The sequence below is a fragment of the Excalfactoria chinensis genome, chromosome 1, assembly GCF_039878825.1.
Source record: "Excalfactoria chinensis isolate bCotChi1 chromosome 1, bCotChi1.hap2, whole genome shotgun sequence".
NCBI lineage: Eukaryota > Metazoa > Chordata > Aves > Galliformes > Phasianidae > Excalfactoria > Excalfactoria chinensis.
In genome coordinates this window covers 99,143,467-99,157,703 of record NC_092825.1, presented here as the reverse complement: position 1 = coordinate 99,157,703, position 14,237 = coordinate 99,143,467, and the positions used below count along the sequence as shown (strand labels likewise).

Genomic DNA, 14,237 nt, shown 5'->3' with positions numbered 1-14,237 from the left:
TTTTACTGCTTCTGCACAAAGCCGTGTCTCGCGATAAGCACCGGGTTTTATGAATGGCTCGGAGAGATATTCTTGTATTTTTCAGCAGTTGGCAGCGCTGCCTGTGTGCCATAGTCAGGTTCCTCTTGGGGAGGTCTGTACCTGTCAGCCCTGGCACCCGGTGTTGATTGGGCCATCATCCACTTGGGATTTCCTACATTAGGCTGTGCAGCAGCTACTAAGAAATGCCTGTAGCATGTTGCATTCATAAAATCACAGAACGGTTTGGGTTGGAAGGGGTCTCAAAGCCCACCCAGCCCCTGCCATGTGCAGGGCTGCCCCCCACCAGCTCAGGCTGCAGGACCCCATCCAACCTGGCCTTGTGAGCCACCAGGGATGGGGCACCACAGCTTCTCTGGGCAGCCATGCCAGCGCCTCACCTCCCTCTGAGGAAAAAGCTTCCCCCTGACATCTAACCTAAATTTCTTCTCTTTAATTTAAAGCCATTCCCCCTTGTCATATTAGTGTTAGTGTAAGAAGTCAGTCCCTTTCCTGCTTGTAAGCTCCCTTCAAGTACTGGAAAGCTACAATGAGATCTCCTTGGAGCCTTCCCTTCTCTGAGCTAGACAAGCCCAACTCCCTCTGGACTTGCTTTAACTGCTTAGCATCCCTCTAGTGCTGGGGGCCCCAGGCCTAGATGCAATACTCCGGATGGAACCTCACGAGAGCAGAGCAGAAGGGGACAATCCCCTCCCTCTCTCTCCCTGCTGTCCACCCCTCTTTTGGTGCAGTCCAGGACACTGTTGGCCTTCCAGGCTGAGAGTGCACATATGCATTCTTTGGGCTCCTTAGCCTCTGGTGAGAGAAGAGTCCCAAACAAACAGCCTGTCGCTCCCAGCAGACCATAGGAGCAGAGGCCTTGAGCAGGATGTGTCACTTCTAGTGGAGAAGCCACGACCACTGCTATCCGGAGCTTATTATGTTCCCTCCTGTAAACAAACCATTGCATGCCTTTTTTTCTCCCTTTCAGTTACACATTCACATTTCACCAGGGAGTTTTTCCTAGTGTGTATGGAAGCTTCTGCCTAGTTTGTTGGTGGGGCTGGAGGAGGCTGTTTGCCTTTAAAAGTTCACAGTGGCCATTGTGTGAAATATTTTGCAAGTTACGTCGCGATGGGAAAAGTACATGCAGGGCAGACTCTGCAAGCCGGAGCAGAAAGGTGCCCTGCAAAAGTGATTATACATTCCTTTTCATGTTTTTTTAAGAGGCAGGGAATAAGTTGAGGCGTGTTAAAACCTGTATGAAAAGTGATAATCGAGTGCCTTCCTCCTTTCCCACAGCTGGGTGTAGATAAGACACACCAAACTTAATGCCTGGTTTCTTTTGTTCGTAAACCTTTCCCACTAAGGGTGCTGCATATTCTAGTGTTGGAGGTTTGATGAAGGTGCTCTGCAGAAGTTCTGTGGGGCTCTATTCTGGACATCTGGCTTTGTCACCATCCTGGGAGCTGCGATGTGCCACTGAGCTGCCATGGGTCCCAGCTGGTGGTCGTGAGGGCTTTCCTCTCAACCACATCTGTCCTATGGCATGGGCCTGCACCGAGAGCCCCTGCCTCCTCCTTTCTCTCTACCTAGCACTATCAATAGGGCTTTGCAGCATAGAACAGAGCTCGGTGTGAGTGGTGGTGGTGGGAACTGGCCTCAAAGTGCTGTTGCATCTGTCGCGGCCTGTAGTTTATTTGTTTCATTTCCAGAGCGTTGCAAGCAAGGCTGGTTTAAATTAGGTCTCCCTTGTGGTCTGCTGTGCTGATAAGTGGTCAGAGGAAACGATATCTCATAAATGAAATGACGCGGTGGGATTTCGGGTGGTTCGTGGAGTACTGTGACTCTTATTTTTAACATGAGGTGGCTCCTCAAATGTTATTATCTTTTAAAGGGATTCTCTGCGTATGTCCATAATTATTAATCTCCTAATTAAACATGAAACGAGCCCTGAAACGTAGTGGATCTGTTTGGAGCAAACAAAATCAACTTTCTGTATCTTTTATAAATACAAGCCTCCAGAACAGATGAACCAAGAGAAAACCCACAGAAATGTCACAGTTGATGGGTTTGTTGTTTGCCATGCTATGTAAGATTACAGAAATACTAGTAGCTAATTGCAGCCTTGCAGATGTCACCAGCAGGACAGTACAGTGGTTGCTACAGTGTATGAGAGAGGCTGGAGGTAAGGTGCTTTTCCTCCACTCTGTGCTGTCCTCCTTTGGCTCTTGGTCATTTAAAGCAGTGATCATTTCTTTACAGAATCACACAAGGGCTTGGGTTGGAGGGGACTTAAGAGAGCATCCAGTTCCAACCCCTGCCATGGACAGGGTTGCTGCCTTTCAGATCAGGCACTGTATCAGGTTGCCCAGAGTTCCTCTTGTCAAGGGACACGTGAGCTTGACTGCATTTTGGATACCCTGCCTCAATGTAGCCACTGTGGGCATATTTGATCTTTTTACCTTTCCTTTTTGGTGTGAGGCAGAGAAGAAGTGAACAGCTGCAGTGGAGAAACCGAGGAGGCTGGGCTGACATCATGTGCACGTGTCTCCTTAAGCCTCCCTGCCTCTTTGGGGGACTGCTGAATTATTTCACACTGATTTCTTTGGGCTTTTGGGTGCAGAAGTGCTCAGCAGAGCTGCTCATGTCTGCAGGCAGACAGGCTGGGTTGCTCATGTGGCGACTTGCTCCACATGAGGCTGATATGCATGAGCTCAACAGCTTCCTTTTGAAGAAAAAAGCCGGTGTCAGCAGTGTGGAGGGAGACACTTCTTCCCCTGACAGACCTGAGGTTCCTGCCCACCCTTGGCGCAGCCAGAAGCTGGCACCTTTGTAGGCTGGAAATAATCACTTGTAGCATCTCAGGAAAGAGAGCTCAGCATTGCAACATCTAAGTACTGCCTTCCCTCCTCAGAAAGCTGAAAGCATCCAGGTTGATTTAGGAAGGAAAAAAGCCATCACACTGATAAGTACAGGTGTGAGAGCACGGTGCAGCAAGGCCATAGAGGTGTTAACAGCACATTGCTGCCATGGTGCACCGTGCGGCATCGTTACAGCAGCATAGAGCCTTCATCATGCGGATGGCGCTTACGGCAGCAAAACTGCACTTGGCTGGAATAGCTTATGCTAAGCTTGTTTTTCTTTGGGGAGAAAAAAAAGTGTTACTATAAGCTGTGTCACAATGCTGCTCATATAACTGTATTGCAGTGGCCTCTGCAAGCGTAGTCGGAGGTCTTGCTCTAGCAAATTTTTGACTGACATATCTGCGCTGGCAAATAGATTTGTAGCTTGGATTTCTGCACGGCACAGAGCTGTCTTTCCTCCTTTAATATAAAGAAAATCGCTTTTTGATGAAGATTTTATATGCATTGTGTGAGGAGTGGCTGAGGCCCCTCAGTGTGTCCAGCACTGAGCAGAGGAGCTGAGGGGTGGCCTGATGGCGGCTGCAGCTCCTCAGAGGGAGCAGAGGGGCAGCGCTGAGCTCTGCTCTGTGTGACAGCGACAGGGCCCGAGGGAACGGCATGGAGCTGTGCCAGGGGAGGGGCAGCTGGGGGGCAGGGAAAGGGGCTGCACCACAGGGCGGTGGGCATGGAACGGGATGCACAGGGCTGTGGGCACGGCCCCCAGTGCTGGAGTTCAAGGAGCGTTTGAACAGTGCTCTCAGACATTAGATTTGATTTTGGGGGGTGCTCTGTGGAGCCCAGAGTTGGACTTGGTGGTCATCCTTGTGGGTCCCTTCCAGTTTGGGATGCTCCATGGCTCCATGGTTGAAAAATTGAAATGATGAAATGCAAAGCTTTGGCTTTTATTTTCTTCCTCTTCTTTTAATTTAGATACGTTGTTTCTGAAAGTGGTGGAAAAGGGCAAATAAACAAGTGGAGGAGGGGTTTGCATTGGAAACATTGTGATTTCACAGCTGCTTACTGTAAGGGATGTGGAGCCCATCAGTGGGCAAGTTGATCATTAAAGGTGGGAAGACTGTCTCTGGTGGCAGAACTTCCGCGGGCCTCCAGAGCACTGACAGGGCAGGCTTGCTGCCTTCCAAAAGGAGAGGCAAAGGCTGATGCAGCACTGCAATGTGAAGGAATCTTTGTTGAACCTGATGATAAAGGTGTCTTTCACGTCTGTCAAAAATAGCACGAGGGGCTTCCATTAAAAATTCCCTTTAAAACAGCCATAGCCTTTGTCTTTGAGGTATGTTGATGTGCTATTAAAGCAAGTTCATTGTCCTGCTGTAGGCCTGTTGGATCGGCATGGTGATGTGACGAGGCTATGACTGGCTGAGGAGCAAAAGGCATGGCAGTCACCTTCCCCGGTGGCTTTGGCACTGCAGGGAGGAAACTTGGCTTACAGGAGGCCTAATGTTTGGGCTCCGTGATACTATTTTTAACACCTGTTTCACTAAAACTCTCTTTGTCCAAGAACACAGTGGGATCTTTCTCTGTGCTGCTGCTTTTTGCATTACAGAGGCTCCAGCATGCCTATGGGTCCTGTGTGCATACCCACAAAACCAGTGCTAAGAAAGTGGGGGAGAAGAGTGGTCACTTCTGCAGTTCAGAGACCTCTTCCTTTATCAGGCAGGTGCCATTTATGGGAATTCAGGAGCAGTTGTGAGCTCAGGTGGGCTGAATAATTCACTTGTAGCTTGGACATAGGTGAATATGATCAGTATGCTCACGAATACATGATGTGTGCATTTTTACCACAACTTTTATTTTCATATGGGCTGGGAATGATGCCACAGAAAATATCAGTAGCTTTCTCAGCTACTAAAATCATCTACCACTCTGTAAATTTAAAGGGGAAGCTAGGTGTTTTCTTTTAGGACTATTTTGGGCCTCATACCAATATGAAGCACTGAAATGAGGGAATGACGCCTAGTGCTACTGAAATTATAAAGTGCCGTGTAGATTTATGGCATCTTCATTTGATGGTGTGGCTGATATTTCTCCAGGCCGGCATTTTTGAAGAGGCTCAGCTATTGTTTCATTAAACATTTGCATTTCTAATATGTACTTTAGAATTCCTTAAAAATAATAAGTAAATCCCACTTATGTACATTATATTTTAGCACCGTGTAGTGTTTCATTTACGTGACTATACCCTGTAGTAACATCTACAGGTAAGACAAATATTCTTCTAATAAGGACTAAGGCAGAATGTATTAACGACCTTCTCTTGTAAGAAAGCACTGAAGCAGAGCTGACAGTAAGTAGTTTTCCACCAATACTCCGGTTGGGCTTCGGTCAGGCAGGCTCTGTAGCACCCTCTCTAATAGCAATACCTGGTGACTTTCCAGTAATGTTTCACCTCGGGGTAGGAGATCCATTTTTCTTTTTTGGTGAAAGGTTTATTCACTGAAATGTGGTTTGTGAATCTGGGACAGCTGAGGAACTCTGGAAGCAGTTATAACTTGCGGAGGGCTGCATTCAGACAGTGCTGCATCGCTGGAGCTTGCAGATGGAGTCAGGTGCTGAGCGATTTCTATTCACACGCAGCTTTCTGTCCTGTACCCAAGAGGATGCCACTCCTCCATGACAGGGAAGATCCAGATGGGAGTCCTCTGCCTGGGGAGCCTAAAATCTTAATTTTCTACTGTGGGAGGCACCTCCACACAAGGCTGTCTTAAGGCACTACATTTTAGGCATGATAGGGTGGCGCTAGGACAGTTGTCATCTGTTTATCTTGTAATTAGTTGCTTACGCTTGTCATAGAGTATTTAGTGAGGCACTAAGAGAAAGTGGGAACCTGATGCTGGAAAATTCCCACGCGGGATTTGGAACCCATGTTCCAAATCTCCTTGCTCTTTATTTAGTGATGTTTTTGAATTGTTTTCAGAGGAAGAAGAAAACAGAAGCTCCTTTTGACAGTCTGTTGCATGTTTGGAGGAGCTCAAAGGTACGAAACCTGCATTTGACCATCCTTCACTGCTGGCTTTCCACTGATTGCAAGTAACTTATGCATGCCAGCTGCAACATTGTTCCTGCACGAGCCATACTTTGCAAAGCCATAGGAGAACTTGGAAAACTGTCATGAATACATTTATTTGAATTGACTGTTCATGTTACCCTTTTCTGCCTGTGAACACAGATCCTGTCCTCATGCGGCCTTTTTGTTTCGCTATATGAAGCAATCATCTTGTTTTAACCCTCAGAAGGAAGCTCCGGGCTTCATTGTATCTGCTTTGCTTTTGTTGAAGGTATCCTTCCCTTTATTGGGCTTTGCCATGGATGGTGAAGACTGCAAGCGTTATTCTGGATGAGGTGGATGGCTTCTACAGGAGCATTCACTGTTGTTTCAACTGGGAAAACGTGTTGGGCATTTTTTGACTACATCTGCTTTTTTATCACTATTATATCACATAAGTGATGTGATCTGATGATCAATATGAGACCAAATATCTCTTTTGTGTTGTGACTTTCTCAGTGTCATCAGCACAAGTTAGGAGTGTGTTCTTTTCTTCGCATGTCATCATTGGAAGCATTGAAAAACCTTGTCCCTTGAGTCAGATAATTCTCCTTCCAGCACAACCACTTTGTTAAGTTTCTTACTCATACTGTTATTCCTATGCTAGTCTTTGTCACCTTCATCTTAGCCAGTGCTTTCCCAGAAAGACATCTTCTCCTCACTCCTCCACTATAAAGTGGCTTATCCTGTTGGAGGAAGAGATCGGATGAGCGTGCCACAATCCGTGTGGCATTTTACTCATTTCCCACTTCTTGCTGTGCTGTTCCTCCGCCTCTCAGACGTGTTCCCCAGCTTCGCACGTGGTTGAGGCTTGGCAGATGGCTGTATCATTTCTTGGATCACTTGTTCCCCAGTCCCAGGCAGGATCCTGATCTGCAGGTTTTAATATAAAAATTATTGTACTTAAACCTGTGGTTTCTTGTACCACTTCTCTCATAGTTTTGGGATGCAGATTAAAAACTCCTGCTGACTGGCACATTTTAAATCCTTTCAATTTAGCTCCCCAGATACCTCAGATGTGGTATTCACACACTTCACTCCCCCGTGCCCTTAGTGAAAATTAAGTCAGAGCATTCACTTTCTTTTGAAGCCAGGTTCAGAGCTGGCTGGTTTCACATTCCATCATGATGCTGCCTTACCCTGCTTCATAGTTTGGCCTTTCCTTCTCAGAAATGTTCACCATCATCCCTGGCCCCACACACGGTGGGCTCTGAGCTCTCCCTGAGATGTCTCCCAAGAGGTCAGGGCTCCCTGTAGGTTTTGCCCCCTCTGAACTGAGGAGGCAGCTCCTGAGGCGAGGACTTCAGTACCGGGTGCTCCTTCAGTGGGGTAGAGCTGGGCTATCAAGAGATGTGTGATATTTGAGTTGTAACTAAAACCGGTAAGCCCAGTAAGTGTACTGCAGTGCGAGTGCATTTCAGTGATGGCGTTTGAGTGATCAGGTTCTGTCAGGACGTACCAGATAAAATCTGCATGCTTAATTTAACTCTGACAGCGGCAAGCTAGTGCAGACCAGCTGAGTTTTGCATGAACGTTTCTGTACGCATGGTGTTGAAATGGTAGGGGTTTGTTCTATGGTAATGCCAGGCTGTGGAACCTGCTCTGGAGTGCTTGATATCATCTCATTAGACAAAACCAGAAGCCATGTAGTCATAAGTGTGCTGACAACAACAAATGCTTTCAGTGGCATCTGAATCGTGCTAAATTCTGACCTAAATGTAGGAGCTCACTAGTGCCAGGACTTCCACAAGGCATGCTGCCTTGCTATGTGTTCAGTTTTGGGCCCCTCACTATGAGAAAGTTATTGAGGCCCTGGAGCATGTCCAGAGAAGGGCAGCGAAGCTGTGAGGGGGCTGGGGCACAAGTCTGATGGAGAGTGGCTGCAGGAACTGGGTTTGTTCAGTCTGGAGGAGGCTCAGGGGAGACCTCATTGCACTCTACAGCCACCTGAAGGGAGGTTGTGGTGAGGTGGGAGTCAGCCTCTTCTTTCAGGTATTAGCCATAGAATGAGAAAGAATGGTCTCAGCTTTCATCAGGGGAGGTTCGGGTTGGATATTAGGAAGGATTTCTTCTCAGCAAGAGCAGTGCTGCAGTAGCACAGGCTGCCCAGGGAGGTGGTGCAGTCACCATCCCTGGAGGTGTTGAAGAGCCGTGTGGATGTGGCACTGAGGGACGTGGGCAGTGGGCATGGTGGGGGTGGGCTGGTAGTTGGACTGGGTGATGTTAGAGGTCTTCGCGAACCTTAACGATTCTATGATTCTATTCTTTTATTCCAGCAACTTAAAAATACATCCTCTTCTTTAATCCCCATCCTTGTTGTACTCTTACTGGTCCCTTTGCAGAAGTTCTAACTTTTCTGCTGATTCTACAGCTTACCTTGCCGTGCTGCTCTACCTCGGTGAGGTTCTTCATTCTCCGTCAGAGAAGTCTGGTGAAAATGTGAGAGCTGCTCTCATCACGAGCTCGCCTGAGTTTAATTTGCTCTGTGTTTTTCCTTAGACCTCTGGAATCCCTCCTTGGTACTTAAGTTGGGGTATCTAAAATTAGATACTTGTGTTCGTATCTCAGGCACCATCTTAATGATCTGTGTGAGGTCTTTGGCATTGCTTGAAAATCAGATTACTTACCTATGTGTTTAAACGAGGGTATATACTAAATGCTTCCTCTCCAATTTCCACCCCCCCACTCCAATTATTGGCCTTAATTTTTTTCTTCCACAATGTTTTTATCCTTCACATCCTGCCTGCTATGGCTCCCCACTCACTCAAGCCAAGGATTTTGATTTTTATTACTTGAGATTGTCACTCTGGGTGGTTTGGCAGCATCTGTCCAATGCGAATACACTGCTACACCCACTTGATGGCTTGTCTCCTGCTCTGAACATTTTCTTGTTACTTCTAAATACGTGTTTGTTTTTCTTTTAAAGCATTTGGCACACCTTGTCCTCATTGTGCATCAGCAGTTCTCTGTTCCATTGGCACCAACGGAAAGAGCATTTCAGTCAAAGTGTAATAACAATAATGTACAACCTTAAGGTAAATAAACAAGCCACGCTTTACTTTTATTTCAGTTGCATTTGGGGAATTCTTTTCCTTTTTCATGTAGTTGTTCCAGCTTTAGCTCCTGTTCTCATTCTCCCTCCACGGAGGCCAGGCCAATTCCTGCTGCCCTGCAGCTCTATGTGCCACCAATACAGCCCCAAGGCAGGCTGTAAACCCATCCCCCACTTCCCAGCACCCTGTGCGCAAGCTGCTGTTAGCCTGCCCCACGGCTCCAGGGAGTTGCCCTCTTGGCTTCCCATAGATTTGCTTATGTCTGATGATCTGAAATTAGAATCCTTTCCCTGCTCTGCCCTTTTCTTTCAACGTGTAAATCCTTGCAGATTTCCCGTAGGGAAGAGAGGGGGATTTTCCCACCATTAAAAATAAAAGGAAAGGGAAGGAGAAAGACTGAAGACTCATAAGATACTTGGAAAAGTGATTAGAAAACAAACAAACCTGCAACTGGGTCAGTTATTTGCATCCTCTAGTAGAAATATAGAAACCCTGAATAGGGAGCTTCCCCTTGGGCTGGCTGCCCGTTCTGTTCATGCGTTATCAAGGTGCTCTGTCAGTGCCGTGCTTCTGATTTTGTCTTCTTTAGCTGTGATTTGGGGATGATTGCCGCTTATACAGAGATTGTGGGTCTCCTGACAGACCTTCCTCTCTCTTTCTTTTTTTGTCCCTTCCTTAGAAATTCTCATAGGTGTGGTGCTACAGCTGGAGGAACAAGGCTTCCCACATCTCTTCATTATGAATTCTGTACAAAGAGAATGTGGGTTTATTTTTCTTTCCCCTCCTCTTCATCTGGAGCAATCACACGGCATTGTTCTCCTAACTATGACAGATGCAAAAGGTGCATGTTAGTGAGGTGGTTATGAAGAGTTTGTGCAGTTCCAACACTGCTGGTCAGTTCTAGCTGATGTGCGGACATCCCTCCCAGCCTTGTCTGGGTGGTCGTCATCATCTGACTACTGATTCATGAGATCTTTTTGACACGTAACATGAGCAGTAGTTGGTTTAAAATTCATTTTCCTCACAAACAAAAGGTTTATATGGCATTTTATATTAAGAAAACACAAAGAGGAGTATATTTGACTTAAACTACTTTAAAAGAAGTCAATCACAGAAAGCCATCTCAAAGATCTGGGCTTAGAGAAGACTCCCTTCCTTCCTTCCTTCCTTCCTTCCTTCCTTCCTTCCTTCCTTCCTTCCTTCCTTCCTTCCTTCCTTCCTTCCTTCCTGCCTGCCTGCCTTCCTGCCTGCCTTCCTGCCTTCCTTTCTACCTTTCTTACTGCCTGTATTCCTCCCTCCTTGTCTCCCTCCTTTCCATCCACCTATCCAATGAGTCATCCAGTCCATCTACCCACCCATCCATCCATCCATCCATCCATCCATCCATCCATCCATCCATCCATCCATCCATCCATCCATCCATCCATCCATTATCTGTCCATCCATCTCCTGTTGCTTGCTGTGTTTTGTTTTGCCAAGGGAAGCTCTGAAATACAGGATGAGAACTGTCAGGGCAGCAGGACCCTGGAGCACTCTAGAGCATTTACCTTTTTCTCAGGGTAGATGCTACCATTGATTTTGGCAGCAATTCATATTAACAAGTGGTAATAAAGGCTAACAAAATATGGCCTCCGGTTACAAGTAAAGTGATTCTCCATTTCAGTAGGCAGGATCGAACACTGAAGCTACAGTGGTTTAGAATAGGATTTGATAGTGGGTGGAGAATGCAGCCCAAAGGTACAGATTAATATTAAATATTTTCTATTTGAAATGACTGCTGTTTCCTGTCTATATATATATCCATCCTGGTGGCTTCACAAAGCTGGATGAAGATATGTGGAATGACTAACTGATCTCACATTTGCAGTTGCATTTTGAATCTGACATAAAAAACAACAAAACAAAACAAAACAAAACCCACCCATTATAAAATAGAAAAGTAAAAATAGAATTGAAGGGGAGCTGTTGTTCTTCTAGCCAGCTTGTTGTGTTTGCTGGACAAGGAGATATACTTGCATGCTAATTTTTCTTTGCTGGACAGGAAGGGTTCTGCTTTCAAAAGGAGGCTTTTAGAAAGCTGTAGCTTTCATATTTTTCATCCATTAAAGCTCATGTTGAGTGTCTGCAAACAGAAAGAAAGCAAGTGTGCTGTTTTTTTCCTCCTTTGGCATTGTAAAATCATCATATGAAAGCCAAACCTCTCTTTGCTGTACCTAGAATCACAGGTAGCAGATGTGATGAATAACTAGGTACTCCTTTAATGTATTCTTCTTCCTTACTATTCTCTCATTTAATCCATTCATCGTGGCTTGCTGCGAGCTCCCTCAGTTTGAACTGACTTACGCTGCTGTGTTCTGAGCCCTGTGGGAACTCCTTGGCCTGATTTTTCAAGGCACTGTTTTGTGGCTGTGAAATAAATACAGCTGTGCTACTTCCAAGACTTGAAAGAACAAGAGAAGTTGCACTGATATATGTAGGCATTGGCATACACGCATGCACAGATGCATCAGAGATGTGTATAGATGTGTGTTTGTGCATGAACGTCTGCATGAAGCGGCTTGAAGACTGAATATTTGGTCTTGAGCACAGATTGAAACTCTTCCTTTGATGATTCTTTTTTAACGAGGTGGGCTGTTCCAAGCATGCATGCTTGCAGCTGTCTGTCAGCTCTGAGAGTGGCTGCTGTGAGATACCAGTGATCTGAGCATGCAGTTAGCTGCTCCTCAATTAGGCTCTGCTCACATAGCAAGCATCCAAGAACACCTAAAGCAAATCCTGCAAGGGAGGGCTCTGTGCTGGGAAGCAAGCTGTAACAAACCATTTTGCTTCCTTTTCTCCTGATGGAGGAATGCATACATCCCTTTTTGCCTCAAGGACTTTCCTTTAGCCATTGCCTTGTGTGAGGGGGGTCTGCATCCCAGGCTCCACACTGAAGGACCCCCAGAGCTACTGAGCAGGAGAACTGGGGCTGCTGGGGTGAAGTATGGAGTGTGAAGATGAGGACTGTTGCACATTAATGACAGGCAAAGAGAAGTATGAAAACCTGATGTTTTCCTTGAGAGGTGCAGCTTGGTTTCATTTGATAAAGTCTCTCTAAATTGTAGAAGTTAATAGGAACAATCATTTTCTGAAAGGAATCCTTATCTTCTGAAGGAATCGTTCTTGCAAAGGATGTTGCCAGCCCTTCAGACACACTAGAGCATAGTGCAAATTTGGATCACTCAGCTTCCAGTTGCAGGCCTCAACTTTGGATCTTTTCACCTATTTAGCAAACAAGTCAATTCATTTAAATTTTGATGTAGAGCATGAGTAGAAGCAGAGGATAATTTGCACTGGAGGAGCAAAGCAGTGTGTGGAGCAGGGCATATTGTGGCTAGTTTCTTGCAGAAGTGAGCAGAGTTGGCTTCAGGCTGGAGCATATCTTTCTGACCGATTTACAGACTCCTCAAAAACCACTTCATGATGGAAAACCTGATATATGCTCAGCCACATCTGTATTTTTCCTCTTTTGGACACGTTTTCTGTGGTCGTAGCAGACAGATCTGAAAAAAAGATTATCACAAATCCTATTTCTTTGGAGGTGAGGAATGTACTTCACAGGATTATCCGTCATGCGGTGGATGCAGGTGGAAAGCCTCTTGCCTGCAGGACCTTGTTTGTCAGCAAGATTCCTGTCTTATAAACTATTGGCAGCTGGCATGATAATGAGTCCATTTCAATATAAATGAGCTTCATTTTATTAATTTCTGTCAGCTCCTGAGCAATGCATGAACCGCTTTTCAGACAGAACTCAACCAACAGCTTGGGGGGAGAGGGGGAGGTGGGGAACAGAGAGGGGAACATGAAGGAGGAAAAAGAGAATGAGAATGTTTTTAATTTGGAAGGGAGCCGATGACGCTCATTTCTTTTGAGATCCCAGCCAAGTGGGGATCACAGTTTCCCCACCAGATAGCTGTAATAACCTGATAGGCATCGGTAATCTCATCCAAAGCTTTTTGTTTTGTTTTTCTTGTGCCTTTTGGAGGTATCTATAACTTGTACAACTGGGCTTGTGGCATTTTGTTGGCACTATTGCAGGGCCATGGAGGAGCAGCGGTGTGACAAGAGCTGTTGTGGGCAGAGCCCTGACTACTCTAGTGGGCCCGCAGTGCCTCACAGGACCGGGCCCTGCATGGCTCCCAGTGGTACCAGGCCAAGAAATTGCCTGGGTTTGTGCAAAAGCACCTGTGTGACTTCAGGACTGTTCTTATGACCAGTCTGAGGTCTAGGTAGGCACAGGCTGTCTCTTGTATCTGTGCTTTTATGGGTGCAGTTAACCCCAAGAGCCTTTCGCCATGCACAAAATCACGTTAACGCTCTGCTGTACGCTTCTGATTTGTCCTTGGAAAATGTTAATGAAGTCACTGCTGGGATTACTACCCTTGTCATAAATTAGGCAGTCGGCACAGAGTCATTTTTTCTGGGGTCTCTTAGTTTCAGGCCTTTCTTGGGTGGTTTGCCTCCAGAGGCCGAGCCTGCATCCCTCTGAGGGTGCCTTTGTGAGAGGCCATGTTTGGAGCCCTGTCCCAGCTGCAGGCACAGGTGTGTTCTCTGCCCTGACTGCTCCTTTGCAGGGCACCTTCAGTTCATCAGGGAATTGTATTGCAAAAAGCATCAGGATGGGGAGCTCTGCAGATTGGGCTCAGGGCATCTGGTTGGGCTTTTCGTTTATTCTGCTCTCATCGGATTGTATAATTCAAATTGAAACACAGCATTTGCATGCTGTATTGAATGATGTTTCCTAGGTAAGTGATGATAATAGGACTTGGCAGAATGTGTCCTCCTGTATGGCCATTCCTGCTAACCCTTTGTCTGATTTTTGTTGTTTTTTTTTTTCTCCCCTCTTTCTCCCCAGGTTTTTGGCATATAGTCATAGACTCTGACGAGGGAGTAATGGAGGCGCTGAGTGGCAGGTGCTGACAGCTTCTGCAATCCCAGTAACTGTTCATTTTGGTATCATTTGCAATTCTATACCTCTAAATGCCACAGTTCTCTTGGGGAAGGTTGCGCTGGATACCAGTATTGCCTTGGAAGGTACATGTGTGTCCATACATTTTCTTGAGGAGTTTGCTGTGTTTTTATAATGGTTCGTGGGAGGGGAAAAATTGGATAAGCTGCATGTGGTTTATGGTTACACCCATTTAGCAATACAAAAGC

The 14,237-nt window shown here is 46.1% G+C and overlaps 1 protein-coding gene across 4 annotated transcripts in view; it reads left to right on the top strand.

The window, feature by feature from the left end:
* The window catches only part of TIAM1 (TIAM Rac1 associated GEF 1), a 170,019-nt gene that overhangs the window by 69,967 nt on the left and 85,815 nt on the right, over positions 1-14,237 (top strand). For 2 of the 4 annotated variants that reach the window (XM_072327277.1, XM_072327284.1), the window contains one exon: positions 13,936-14,114. The exons of the other annotated variants lie outside the window; for them this stretch is intronic. The gene's annotated coding sequence lies outside the window, so the exon portion shown is untranslated. The remainder of the gene's footprint in view (positions 1-13,935; positions 14,115-14,237) is intronic. 4 annotated transcript variants of the gene reach the window in all.